Here is a 14,325-nt window from a genome sequence, read left to right on the forward strand (position 1 = left end):
ATATTTGCAATCTATACAAACAGACATCATTCCACACTTTTTGGGCTTTATTGTACCTGATGATTAAAAAAAGGACTGAAATTAAATTTATAACCTAACAATCCAGAAATGTCATCAATTTCCCAAGTTCACCAGTTCTAATTAAAATACAGGGCTTTCGTTTTAGATAGGGTTGCGTAGATGGGCCTTGGAAATTCTCTTTCTTTCCTTCACTAGAATACCTCACAAGGAAAGCTAAAGGAAGACTCTGAAAATGAAATAAAAAAGGATGTCATTTGATCCATATCACAAAACTAGTGACTGAATTGCCTACTTTCAAGTAGTGCAGACATTACTTTCATATATGTTATATCCAAACTATAAATCATAAAATTTTTATCTCATTACAGTATAAGTATTAGCAGAAAGTCACTATACTCTCCTGATAAAATACCTCTTCACATAGCTGTGTTTTGACATTACTTTCAAATTTAGTTTATAACTTATATTTGACTTTATTGTTAATAAACTCACATCCCAGGTGATAACAAAGTCCAAGGCCTTCACCTGGGTGGTGTGTGTTGAAAGCCTGGCTTCAGCGTATTTAATATAAAGCAAGCAAATGTGTTTTGTTAAGTTCAAGTGGACAATAGGAAATTAGAAATGGTCCTTTAAGGATCATGAAGCAGAAAAAAAAAAGAAAACCTTCATTTTGACCACAGATTGAAAAATTAAGAAAGTAATTTCAGGTAATAAGTCACTAATATTATGAAAGTAAAGCAGAATAAACCCAAAGCAAAGAGTTTCATTGAAAACTCAAAAAATGAGAGAAAATAAAACAAAATAACTAATTAGCTAGAAATGTGAAGAAGAGTAAAATTTCAATCTTTATTTAGTAGCTAATATCACAGTCTGAGATTGGTTTGATTTGATGGTAAAGCACCCCAGTAAAGCTATGTAAGTTCTTAGAAAATATCCCCATTTCACTTCAGAGCTGGCTACATACTAGCAAAAGTAGTTATGTCACCAGAGCATGTAATCTTTAAATACATGTCATGCACTGAAGTACATGAAAATAGAGATAAAATTAAACAGTGGAGAAATTTGTCCATAGCAACTTCTCCATAGTCATTTACTGAATAGATTATATTTTAATGAGCAATTTTCCATGATGTAATCATTACTCCAATGATAAGAGTTACTAGGAACCTACCAGTGCTTGGCAGAACATGCACTTCTCTCTGGTTCTCTAACAGTCCCAAGTGGGAGGTTTATTATCTCTATTCTGCAGATGAAGAAAGCGATGCCCAGAGTGAACAAGCATCTTTCCCAAGGCCATGCACTTAGTAATTGGCCAAACTGTGACATGAACTCTTGCTGATCTGATATATGATCACATTTGTTCCATCACACCATGCTGTAAACACTAAAACCATGATATAAAACATGGTTTTAAAGGAAATATTGGACTTTAAAAAATGCTGATCCAAGGCGTCCCCCCCCCCCATCCTTGGAGGCAAACTAAGCTTTAACTTGAACTGTGAAGCAGTTTAACTAAACATAAAAATTCAAAAAGGAGGCGATATGGCAGAGATACTATCAGAACTTTGAAAAGAGCTGTGGTAGATTACAAAATATGGCCACAGATTCCTCCCAACAATGAATTCATGATCCTTGCAAAGTGACTTTGTAGCTTCTCTCATCAAGAGGTGAAGTCTGTCTCTTTGTTCCTTGAATGTGAGCTTGACCATGTGACTCGCTTTGGCCAATGGACATGGTAAACATGATACAACAGAGCAGGGAGGGGGTGAAGGTGGGAAGGGGGGATTTGCTGCTGGAATCACTTCCATCTCAGGCTGAGGAAGCTCAGGCTGGCCTACAGGAGAGGCCACATTGGGGAGGACTCACCTGCAGCCTGCCTACTGCCTCAAAGCTGCGGACGGCAACTTCCTGTCTCAGCCAGCATCCCAGACGACTGCAGTGAACACAGGTGAGACCATGGGAAACCAGCTCCAAGCTCAATTCCTGGCCCACAGATTCATGAGCTACATGCTGTTTTTCTCAAACCATAAGCTTCCACGGTAGTTTGTTAACGTAGAAATGCTACATTAAGTTAATCACACACACACACACACACACACACACACACACCCCACAATCACACGTTCTCCAGGGGTGGCAATGAGCTTGCAGTGAGTAATGAAAATTTTTTCATGTCCAATTTCACTCTGTGATCCAGCTATACATTTAGTAGATGGCCTTTCCTTGCCATGGAATGCTTTTTTTCTCTGCAAAAGTTAATTCTTTACTAATGAAATCCTGGTTTCATTAGACTCCTGCTTCTAGGACTGGGAGAGGCATGGCTCAGATGTTGTTTGCTCAAGGGTCTCTACAGCCAACTGAACGGTGTGTAGACATCAGGCCCCACTATGACTTTCAGGTCCTTGGCTCTTTTTTCCTTATGGGCTATTTCATCCATCAAAATGTACTGGTAATCACAGTATATGACTTTATTGGGATGAAGATGAATATATTAATATCACATATTCAAAGTTTTATTTAAATTAAAAGCTCAGTCATTTTCTCTAATTCTAAATTTTAGTGGGCCCTGAAAACTATTATGGGCTCTGGGCCTGGAGCCTTTGTGTCTAACCTAGATAGATAATTATGAAGGGTAAACACGTTTGCTTCTTTCTTCTTTCTCGGTCTTCAGAACTATTTTATAACCACAGTTGAAATGTGCCTGTGTGAATGTGTGTGTGTGTATAACATTCACTCTTCTTTTATAACTAACATAGGTTAAGTTATCTCTATAGCCCAATGTGTATCTATATCTCACAACCTAGGGGCACCCTGCAGAGAGGCAACTCTGGAGGCATTGCAGAGGACATAACCATTCATATCCTACAATGACCAAAAGGAAAAAAAAAAGAAAAAGAAATCCAACACTAGGGAATCTTCAATATAAACATTAATAGTTTCCCACATCTTTGTTTAGAGAATAGCCTGAGGATTTCTAAACTTTTAGATCTTATTCATTCCAGAACTGTTTCGCTTATGGCCACATAAATCTTGACCTTTTAGAAGTTCAGAGATTAAGATTCTTTAGAAACTAGAGTCACAGAGAACTCACAGGTGATCTGTATAAAGCAAATCTGATTTGGGACATTCAGGAAATGTGACATTTGCTAGGATAGCCTGAGTCTATCTCTTACATCAATTACAGAGAATATAGACAGAGAATAAACATGGGAAGAAAAGCTGGGTAAAAATAATAATATTCTTGGTTTTAATCATCTCATGTTATATTCTTCTGATTGCAAAAGAAAAATATGTTCAATGTAGAGAATTTAAAGTAAGTTCGCTTTTAAAATGAGAAAATGAAGACCATGTGTTATGGTTTATACGAGGGTTCTTCAAAGGTCCATGTGTTAAGGGCTCCAATGTGCCCGACTGGCATGTGATGGAACCTTCAGGAGATGGGGCCGCCTAGGAGTTCCTTAGGTTATTGAGGGCATACTTGAAGGGGATTTGGGGACCATACCCAGCCAGTCTTTCTCTCTTTACTTTCTTGACTGGTGAGATGAGCAGTTTGTTTCATCATGGGCTTCTTCCATGATGTGATTTTCTTACCAGAGACCTAAGGAATGGTTAAGAATACGTAAGGTGAATGTGGTGAACTGGAACCTCCAGAGCTGTAAGCCAAGATAAACCTTTTCTCTTTTTAAGTTAATTACCTCAGGTATTTCATTATAGTGATAGCTGACTAAAAATAATATGAAAAGTTGTGTATAGGGCTAACAGGCTAGATGTGACTACAAATTTAGGGTTTTATATTTTTTTACTGCCAAAAGCACATTTAATTGGTATTTTATTTTTTTAATTGATTTTGTTTTGAACCTAGTAATATAAAAGATCTACTCTGTAACATGTTTCAACATGAAAAGACAATTGTTTTAAATAAAGTTAAAATGAAAGCTGAAGGAGTCCATGACCTACAATTTCCTTTAAGTGTTAGATCTCCTAATCTTCTCACAATTTGCCTAAGTTACAAAAGTGTCCACAACTTTTCTCTTCACTTAATGTCAGTTTTTAAAATGAAAGGACAATCACATATCTCCCATGATGAAAAAGTTCTTAGAAATTCTCATTCATACTCATTAACTCTGCAATTTCATCAGGATCTTCAATCTATTGACCTTTCTGCTTTGTCTCCTTCTATGATCCCATCTGCTTTGCCTTTCTTTCCCATGAGCCTGGTCTCCAGGGTACATAGTTACATAGTAGAAATCATTACCTCATCTTTACTCAAGCCCAAGTTCCTTGAGGTTGCATGAATGTAACTCTGACAGGCAAAGCTCAGAGGTTGGAATGTGAGTAGAAGGCAGGGACTATTTTTAAGTTCCCTCCCTCTCATCTCAGTCTCAAAGTACTTGGGAAAGCCCCAGGCAAATAAGACAAAATAAACCTAGTTTTATATATGGTGCTTACTTCCCCTAGAAAGGACCTATAAATTAAAATATATTTACATCTAAGCCACAGCTCCAAGGTTCCTGTTCCACTTGGAAGTATTTCAAAACTCCATGCTCTAGTTTGGAAAGTATCACTGAACTTTGTTGCACAGGCAGGAATGGGACCCACTAAATTCTTCCAAGCTATTATAGGAATGGTTCTTAAGTATCAGAGCGTGGAGAACCAAACCAACAGTAGATAGTGTGGTTTCATTTCTATGTCCATAGCACATCTCAGGAGCTTCACTTATTCATTTTGTTGTCTTCACATCTTCCAAGTTTTTTTTTTTTATGTTGTTTTTACTTTTTTGGCAGTACTAGAGTTTGAACTCAGGGCCTCATGCTTGCAAGGCAGGCACTCTACCACGTAAGCCACTCCACCAGTCCCTTCCCATTTTTTGGGAAGGTGCAGATGGTTTGGTTACGTGACTCTAGACAAGGCAGTAAAGAATGTGCAACTGTTGTAGCAATTCTTGGTTTAGGAAAGTACTGTGAGGTCAGTCCTGAATCTCAGCGAGTTCCTTCACCTACTAACCACCTTGATTCAGTCGTTCCTAACTCCCTGTCCTCCCAACTCTGTATTCACTTAGAATTGATTCGTCAGACTTGTTTATTAGTGATTTAATTTGTCATTTCTGAATCATCTCTCCAAGCACAGGCCCTGTCTCTGGGTAACCTTTTCTACTCACAGGATTTTTCACTTACATACTGGTCATCTCTATATTTATATCTAATTTTCTGTCAGTCATTAGCCCATGGATGTCCCAGAAAAACCTCAAAGTTAGTGTCCAAAGAAACTCACATTTCCTCTAATCTTTACACCCTGACTCCCCTCCCTCATACACTACTAGAGAGAAGGGCATTCAGACCAGAAGCCTGGAAGTCATATAGCCTCCGGTAACTACTCCTCACAGGCATAAGTCAATGGCACGCTTATTTCCTTAGTGATTCTTGACTCAGCCTTTTTTCTGTTCATATTGAGGTGCTAAGGACCTATTCTCTCTCATCTGGATTTTGCAATAGCCTCCTGACCTTTCAACCATTGCTCCTGGTTTCTCAAACCATAGAAATCATTGTTATAGGTCATTTTTCTAAAACAGAAATCTGATTATGCAATAATCTACTTAGAATAATTCAATGATTTCTTCTTTACCAATAGCCATCATCCACAGACAAGAAGCCCCAGGAGGACTGTGGTGCATCTTGAAGGTTAATTTTTCAAAGGTAAATAATATTAAAGTCAATATACTATATGCGGGTTAAAAAATTCACATTTGTTTTTAAACATAGGACTTCAAGAAATTTTAATGCAGCAACCATTTCAGGATATGTTCCTATATTCCTCAAAAATAACTACTTGCTCTCTTTTACTGCTAGGTATCATATGCAATAAACAAACAAGCACATAAGTAAAAATGAAAAGAAGAATGAATGGGTAAGAATCAAATTCCTTAATGTGGTTTATAAAGCTCATTGTGATCTGACCCTCCTCACCGTTGCAGCCTTATCATGTGCCTCTGTGGACTTCCTCTGTTCCTCTAAGAAACGGCTCCACTGGGAATCCTGCCCTCATGCTCATTCCATCCACTCTAGACTTGGCCTTCCCTTTTGTATGATCCATCAGCAATTTGTCATACCTCTACAATAACCTCTACCAATTTACTTTGCCTTTGTGACTTTCTTCTGTGATTCTTCCTTCTCACTATATGCACACTGAGGATAGGAGTCAATGAATTTGGTGCCTATCAGAATGTATGTGCTCAATCAGTACTGATTAGTTGAATACTTATTCTCTACAGAGGACAGCACAGGCAATTAGATGCTTATTTAATGATTAATAATCTGGAAATATACATTACTCATTGCTGTAACTTGGACCTGGAATCTCCACAAAGGCTTGGTCCCCAGGCCAATGGGACCACGTGACCATGGATTGAAACCTCTTAAATCATGAGCCAAATAAAATGTTTCCTCTTTATATACTGGTTATCTCAGTTATTTGCTATAATAATGGAAGGCTTATTACTATGTTCATTAATTCTTTTCATTTGATAATTTATAATGCTTCACCACTCAATTCTTAAAATACTACATCCCATCATTTAACCATAGCCTTCTGCTGTGAGGGAAAACTGCTGAGGACAGTCAGATAGAATAAACTTTTGTGTCTCTGTAAATTGATCCTTCTTGATCCCAGATAGACGTTTCGTACTCAGCAATTTTTCAAATAGTACTTTCCCTTCAGTATTTCAACTATTTGCCATAGTCATCAATTCTACTGTTACTTAAGCATGTAAACTCACTTTCTATCCTAATTCAAAATAGCTTTAAACTTTAGCTCTCTTTTTAAATCATAGGTAAATTAATCTTTGTCCTCCTCATTCTTCTGTCTTCCTCTCCTTTTAGAGGAAAAATTATTCTCTTATTTTCAAGAGCTCTCCAACTGGGCTCTAGACTCCAATAATTGCCTAATGACCCAAATCCATAAATGCTTCTCATCACATATTTTTGTATGGACAATCCATCACATTTGACATCATTACTTATCTTTAATGTTAAGTAATCATCATTACTGATTCTCTTGCTCTTCAAGCTCTTTCTCCTTTGTGGACTCCCTACTGTTGATATATTTCTACAGTCCCAACCTTCATTGTTCTTCCAATACCTGCACTCAACTGCCAGTAATGTCCAGTGTTCCCCAGATCCATACTCTCTGTAATAAGGTTTCTAGACATCATAACCTAGAAATCTTAGTGGAGATTTCCAACTCAACAAGCGTTAGCTTACTGTCTTTATCCTATCTTCCCTCTTTCAACTCACCTAAATTCCTCTTCTTCCTCCATTCTTTCTGTAAGTTAACTGGCAGCACCATCAGATTGCCCACACAAGAAACCTGGAGTCATCTCTTCATGGCCTTTCCTAATAGCACCAAATGATGAGGAGCAATGGACAGTCTTCCCCCAATTTAATCACAGTTTAGCCTATTCCCTAATCCTTATGGCTGTCACCAGATCTAACAAGCTGTGTTATAACTGACCTAACTGTTTCCTTCTAAGACCTCACCTTCTTCCAACCTGTCCTGCTCATGGCTGCCAAAGTCAGTTTTTTAAGCCTGTCCAGAAATGGCTTCCTGGAGCAATTCTTGCAACACTCCCTAGAGATAGCTGCTTTCCATTGCTATGACTAAGCCTTCACTTAGCATGAGGTCTTGGACTCTTGCATTGTTTTCCCTCATTTTCTTTCTACCGTTGAGTTGTGAGTTCTTTGCTTATAGAAGCTGTATCTTCTTCAATAGCTTAATAAATATTTTTTGAATAAAATGTTTATTGAGTAAATTCTCCTAATTCTTCACCCATTTCCATTTATTTTGCTGCTATTGTTTTTTAAGAAGAAGTAGTAGAGTGAAGTTTTTACAAGTTCAGATTCTGAAGTAAGAGTTCTTGAGTTCAAATCTCAGCTCCATCACTAAGAAACTTTGTAAGGTCTTTTATCTTTTTATGCCCAATTTCCTGTTCTAGAAAAAGGAGATGATGTTAGCATCATTATCTAGGATGTTATGAGGAATAAGCCAGCTAATATTCAAACATTTACATTCTAGACTCATTCTTGATATGCATTAAGCACTTGGTAAGATATTAGTTTTATTATATTTTCCTTTCTTTGTTCTTCCCTCCCTCCCTGCTACTCTCCCTCCTTTCTTTCCTTCTTCTCTCCCTTCATTTTCTTCTCTATTCTTTTTGTTTGTTTGGAATTCAATTTTCTCCCTCCTCTCCTATTACTTTCATATTTACTAACAATTCATGATGTCCCAGCCACAGAGAAGGTCCTGCTCTGAACAGTCACACAAACAAATGCCTCTTCTGGAAGGTCATGTTGATGTGACATTTAGAGATGGGATAAACATTTGCAGTGTGGCAGTGATCATGTTCAGGACTTCAGTGTGACACAGTACTCTATAGCATGGAATGCATAATAATGACACTCCAGAATCCCATGCAAGCAGAGTTGAACATTTCTAGGGTATTATTTGTTTCTGACTCTTTGAAGGTTGCTACTCGCTGCAGACTTCAGGGCAATTTCTTTGTGGTCAACATCATCTGACATTCATCTCACAATCTTGTTCTGAGCTGGTCTTTTCTGCTAGAGAAAGGAGGGGACCCTGCGTGTATTTTGGAAGCATACTACTTTAACTCTCAAGGGAGTAGAGTCTAACTGCTCTGCTACTCCTCCCAATATTTTGAAAATGATAAAAGTGAAATGCTACACCACTGGCCTTTATGGAAATATTAGATTATTATGGACAATATCATAATATAGGCATTTAAAAGTGGTCAGTCTGTGTGCATCGGTTCACTTGCAGTCTTAAGAATGCTTAAGAAAAAGTAGAAGAGTTTGTGTATGTGTGTGTGTGAGTGTGCATGCACAGTGTGTACATGCACGTGTGTGCATATGTATATATGTGTATGTGTGTCTTTGCATCTATCAGGGTTTAAATAGAGCAACAGAACCAGTAAGAGATATGAAGAGATATATTGAAGGAATTGGCTTATGTGATTCTTTCTGGTAATTGGCAAAGCCAGTCCAAATCCTACAGGGAAGTCATGAGGAAAAGCAGACTAGGAGGACTGGGCATGATTTGAAGTTGTGATCTACAGCAGAATTTTTCCTTGCTCAAGGAAGCTTCAGTTCTGATCTTAAGGTCTTTGATTGTTTGATTCAGGGCCACACAGACTGTGTAAGATAATCTCTTTATGTATAGTCATTTGATTATGGAATTTAAGCTTTTCCAAACAATAACATTTAGCACAACACCTAGATTAGCATTTGATTGAATAACTGTCGGTACAGTCTAGCTGAATTGACTCCCAAACCTGACCACCCACAATTCGTTCCTTACCAACTTCATATCTGTACACATCTTTTGAAACCATACTTAATTTCTAAATAAAAATAATGGCAAAGTCATACTTATGTGTAACATGATTCACCTATCTTCCATACCATCACATATGTGTTGTTGGGTTTTTTTTGCAGAAAAGGATGCAAAATCCTTGGATGATGTTCTTGATATTCTGAAACTTAAATATTGTAATATAAAGTTAATACAACTTATCCTAAATGAAAAGGGAAAAAAGGAAGTTAGATACAATATTTTCTAAATATATAAGCAAACATTTATAATAAAATGAGGAAGAAATACCCATAACTGTTAGAGTCTTCATTTCTGCAACTGGTCCTTTGGCCTCAACAAATGCTTAAAATGGTCATGGTTTTCACCTGCAAGAGAGTCTCAAACCTTCATTATTTAAGAACCTGGGCCATTAGTCATCCTGCCAGAATTGAGTTCTAGTTTTCTGTTGACTTTAATTGCAGGACACTTAAGATAGGAGAATTCCTAAGAGATCCCTTGTATTCCTGCAATACTCTTCACTGTGTGTTAGGAACCCTATTTCCCCTTTGGCAGTCATTGTCAATCTCTCCAATCAATAGCTCTTCTCCAAATTTTTTTCCAGAGTGGTTGTACTAGTCTACATTCCCACCAACAGTGTAAGAGGGTTCCTTTTTCCCCGCATCCTCGCCAACACCTGTTGTTGGTGGTGTTGCTGATGATGGCTATTCTAACAGGGGTGAGGTGGAATCTTAGCTTGGTTTTAATTTGCATTTCCTTTATTGCTAGAGATGGTGAGCATTTTTTCATGTGTTTTTTGGCCATTTGAATTTCTTCTTTTGAGAAAGTTCTGTTTAGTTCACTTGCCCATTTCTTTATTGGTTCATTAGTTTTGGGAGAATTTAGTTTTTTAAATTCCCTATATATTCTGGTTATCAGTCCTTTGTCTGATGTATAGTTGGCAAATATTTTCTCCCACTCATCGATCTACCATTTGATCCAGTAATACCACTCTTGGGGATATACCCAAAAGACTGTTACTCCAGAGGCACCTGTACACCCATGTTTATTGCGGCACTATTCACAATAGCCAAGTTATGGAAACAGCCAAGATGCCCCATCACTGACGAATGGATTAAGAAAATGTGGTATCTATACACAGTGGAATTCTATGCAGCCATGAAGAAGAACGAAATGTTATCATTCGCTGGTAAATGGATGGAATTGGAGAACATCATTCTGAGTGAGGTTAGCCTGGCCCAAAAGACCAAAAATTGTATGTTCTCCCTCATATGTGGACATTAGATCAAGGGCAAACACAACAAGGGGATTGGACTATGAGCACATGATAAAAGTGAGAGCACACAAGGGAGGGGTGAGGATAGGTAAGACACCTAAAAAATTAGCTACCATTTGTTGCCCTTAACGCAGAGAAACTAAAGCAGATACCTTAAAAGCAACTGAGGCCAATAGGAAAAGGGGACCAGGAACTAGAGAAAAGGTTAGATCAAAAAGAATTAACCTAGAAGGTAACACCCACGCACAGGAAATCAATGTGAGTCAATGCCCTGTATAGCTATCCTTATCTCAACCAGCAAAAACCCTTGTTCCTTCCTATTATTGCTTATACTCTCTCCACAACAAAATTAGAAATAAAGGCAAAATAGTTTCTGCTGGGTATTGAGGGGGGGGAGAGGGAAGGGGCGGAGTGGGTGGTAAGGGAGGGGGTGGGGGCAGGGGGGAGAAATGAACCAAGCCTTGTATGCACATATGAATAATAAAAGAAAAAGAAAAAAAAATAGCTCTTCTCTTTTTCCTGTTGAATCAAAGGAATGAGGAACTCAAAATGGCCCGGCAGTGTTCTCAAATTTCAGTTCAAGTGATTATTTCTGTATTTGCTGGTGGAACCATTCTTCCCTTTGGAACTCTTGGTCAGCAGTGCCTAGGGTCAGTGAAAATTTTGCTAGTGGATCACTAGGGATAATAGTGAGTGAATCTATTCCTTGATTGAGTGAATCTGCTCCTTGATTCCTGGATTTATGAATCTTGGCTATGGGAGAAAAGGGATTACACAGTGATGTTTGGAGTTTCCTTAGAGTGAAGGTCCAGTTATCACCCAAAGTCTTATTACTTCACTCTCACCAATGCACAGTTACCCTAGTGTATGGGCATAGGTCTCTTTCGGAAAGACTGGGAGAAAAGTTAACAGCATAAATTTTTGACATTGTAGCAGGGTTCTTCTTGATCTGTAAACTGGATCAAGTCTGGAAACTTATTGAAGGGTTATGATGCCATACAGTAGATTTCTATTCACTAAGCCTGCAATTTGCCTGCTTATACAGATAAAGTAAGAATCTAGTAGGTTGTCTACCTCTTTCTTCCCTAGGGACATTGTGATAAACTAAACTATGCCATAAATGTCTGTAGTCAGACAGTTCTTCTTACTGTTTTGACTCACCTGTCCAATCCAGTGACTTTGACTCCTTTACAGTTGAAGAGTAATTGCCTCACTTGGCCTCTGCCACCTCAGGATCCCATTATCTCATTGCATTGAGGGATCCCAGTTGATAGTAGCAGATCCTGCTATAATTTTTGACCTATGGAGAAGAGAAAGTACAGAGCCCTTGAAGGATGCTCCAGTTTCCATGAATTTATGATGGCAGTCCTACTGAAAGGTGTATCTTCACAGAATGGATGAGCAGGTTTTGTATGATAAATCCACTCTAATATCCCATTCACCCTATGCCATTGGGCACCTTCTTCTATAGTATACCAAGATAGCTCTGGCATTTCAACTTCATTTTGTATTCAACTTTGGATCCATGTTTTAATGAACCAAACAAACTAAGCTCTTTAAAGCTCCAACATGAAGTCCAGAATCTATGTTTAGTGGTGCCATATTAATAAATTTGGTCTGATACAACTTTATGCTCCTTCTTACCAGTATCCTGATCCTTAAATTGAATCTTAATCTCTGGACCTGGTTTATATAAATTAGAAAAGTTGTGCATTAACTTTGGAGTAGCACATATCCTCACCTTTCAGAGTCTGATGGGAGCCTGGTTTTAAGTCTAGAAGGGTAGTAGAGATGGGCCCTGAAGAAAATCAGGAATATCTTGTAAGGCCTTGGATAAAAACAAGAGTACCTTGTAAGGCTTTAGGGGAAGCCATTACAGATTCATCTCATAAAACATAGATAAACTATTCAGTCAGGTATACAAAGGCTTCTACTGACAAAGAAGGCTCCCCAGAATCTAGGGTTTGATGTTCCAAGCTTCATTGGATCTGTATATATGTTCTTACTCAATTTACAGCATTCCATTTCTTCCCAATCAATACCCTTACTTTAACAGAAGACATCCTGAAAATTTGGGAATTCAATTTGTGTTATAATTCAGTATCTCCCAGGATGGCAGTTTGGTTTTCACAAACTTTAGCTTTGTAACTACAGAAGATGAAGGTTTGCATATATTAGTTGCAAGGGGGGCCATTGTGACATTTATACACATGTGTACAATATATCTTAACCAGATTCACCCCCTCCATCATTCTTTGTCATCCACTGTCCTCTGTAGAGCAATTTCAACAGGTTTCACTGTTCTAGTTTCATACACATACTCAAAGTTCAGGAAAGATATAAAAGCTTTAAAATCATTTATGCAGAATTTAAGCTGGGAATTTGAAACCTTGGACCTTCCCTTACCTCTTTCTCTAGTCCATTTAGGAGCAACCAGACAATTCTAATCATTCTGCTTAGTTTATTAGAATGTTCTAAGATTGTAAATGCATGATCATCCAGAACATTGTCTTCCATATTTTCATAAATATTTAATTAGGAGCATATCACTATTGCTATACCATCCATGGACTATTAGTGCACTCTTCACCACTAGAAGGAGGATCACTAGCACTTTTAATATAAGAATCCACTCAAGAAAACTTGTTCTTAAGATTCTGGTTCACTAGAATCACTGCTTGCAAAAAAGAAAAAATCTGTATCTGTCAACACTGTAACCACACTACACCACAATCACACCAAACTCTTAACATACCACACCATCACTTTCAGATACCACTCTCATATCACTTTATGACCATACCCCATCAGTATCATACCATGCCATCATCACATCAAACTATCAGCTCATTGCTTCCCATCACACTAGACCATCACCAAAACAAACTGGGTTTGCACCACAGCACTGTCTATCTCACACCCTTCTCACAGTTTACCACCTTGACTAGTACAGTATTATCATAGTCAATTTTGCTACAAGATTATATTAATTTAGATGCACATTGTATTATGGATGTACTTTAAATAACAAAATTCTGAATAAAATGAAAAAAGTCAATTCCTATTTATCTATATGATCACCATTCATTCCACACTACTCTTATCATTCCAATAGTTCTACCTTCTTCTACTAAACCTTTATAGATTCACTTGTCATATATTTACTGTTTACCATGATCTTCTAAGTTATTTTTATTACCTGAATTTAGTAGATAGGAAAACTGAGTTACATAACTGATAAACTGGAGATTTTTGCAAATTTTGAATTAACATCTGGCTGCCTCCAAATCCTGTACTTTCTTACCTTATACCACACTATTACATTTGGAAATATGCATATATAATATATATGACACTGTCAACAATAAATGGCTTTTATGTCTCTGCAACCTATTAAGATGAATAGAAAATTCTTATCACAAACAAATTCATCTCTATAGCTAAATTATGTAAAATAAATCCCCCAATACTGGTCCCAGTATTTAAAAACTTTAAAATGTTTTGCAAAATATGGTAAAGTTTGGATGATAAAGTCCTTTGTTTCCCCATTACTTGATTTTCTTTGGCATAGAACAAAAGGCCACAGAATAAGCACATCTTGATAGACTAACTTTATTTCTCTCCACATTCATATGGCAGTCCAGCACATG

At 37.5% G+C, this 14,325-nt stretch overlaps 1 long non-coding RNA gene across 8 annotated transcripts in view; it reads right to left on the bottom strand.

Annotated features, from left to right (window-relative positions):
- Positions 1 to 14,325, bottom strand: part of LOC141423350 (uncharacterized) — a 90,182-nt gene that overhangs the window by 27,128 nt on the left and 48,729 nt on the right. For 6 of the 8 annotated variants that reach the window (XR_012448155.1, XR_012448148.1, XR_012448147.1 and 3 more), the window contains one exon: positions 1,193 to 11,975. This is a non-coding gene — a long non-coding RNA (uncharacterized lncRNA). Of the gene's footprint in view, positions 1 to 1,192; positions 11,976 to 12,416; positions 12,600 to 14,325 lie in introns of those variants that run through there. The other 2 variants (XR_012448153.1, XR_012448154.1) reach the window with 2 other exon arrangements.

Source organism: Castor canadensis, chromosome 1 (genome assembly GCF_047511655.1).
Source record: "Castor canadensis chromosome 1, mCasCan1.hap1v2, whole genome shotgun sequence".
Lineage (NCBI taxonomy): Eukaryota > Metazoa > Chordata > Mammalia > Rodentia > Castoridae > Castor > Castor canadensis.